Raw genomic sequence first — 602 nt, 5'->3', positions numbered from 1 at the left:
TAATTAATTAAATAAACCTTATTTTGTATTAAATAGGGTTTATAGAGCTGCCTATACACCCCAACAACTTTGGGGTGTATAGGCAGCTCAGGTGTATGCATGTGGGGGTGTATGAATCAATATTATAATAAAAAATAAATAATAAAAAATAAATAATAAATAATATATTATTTATAATATATTTATAATATAATTTATGTGTATAAAGATATATTAATATTTAATTATATTTTCTTTTTTTGTTGTTTCTTTGTCTATTACTACCCCTCGATAGAAACGCCCCACAACAAGCAGCAGCAGAATTTCTTGTTTCTGTTTCTTGCTGCTGTCTCTGCTGCTGCTGCTGCTGCTGCTGCTGCTGCTGCTGCTGCTGCTGCTGCTGGTGTTTACTATTACATATTTCTTCTAGCAAATCTGTGGAGTTATAAGAACTCTCTACACCAAGAGAAATAGCTCTGCTGCTTGTATGGGGCTGCATGCAGCCCCGAAGGGGGGGCCCGCATGCAGCGAGGCCCCCCAATAAAGCTAATACTCGGGTGTATGTTGTGTCTTCTGTCGGTACCTTTTTATTTATTATATATTCGTCAAAATATATACGCATA

This window comes from Eimeria mitis, genomic scaffold (genome assembly GCF_000499745.2).
Source record: "Eimeria mitis Houghton genomic scaffold, Emh_scaff938, whole genome shotgun sequence".
NCBI lineage: Eukaryota > Apicomplexa > Conoidasida > Eucoccidiorida > Eimeriidae > Eimeria > Eimeria mitis.
The sequence above is the reverse complement of the archived record's forward strand: the minus strand, read 5'-3'. Positions refer to the sequence as shown.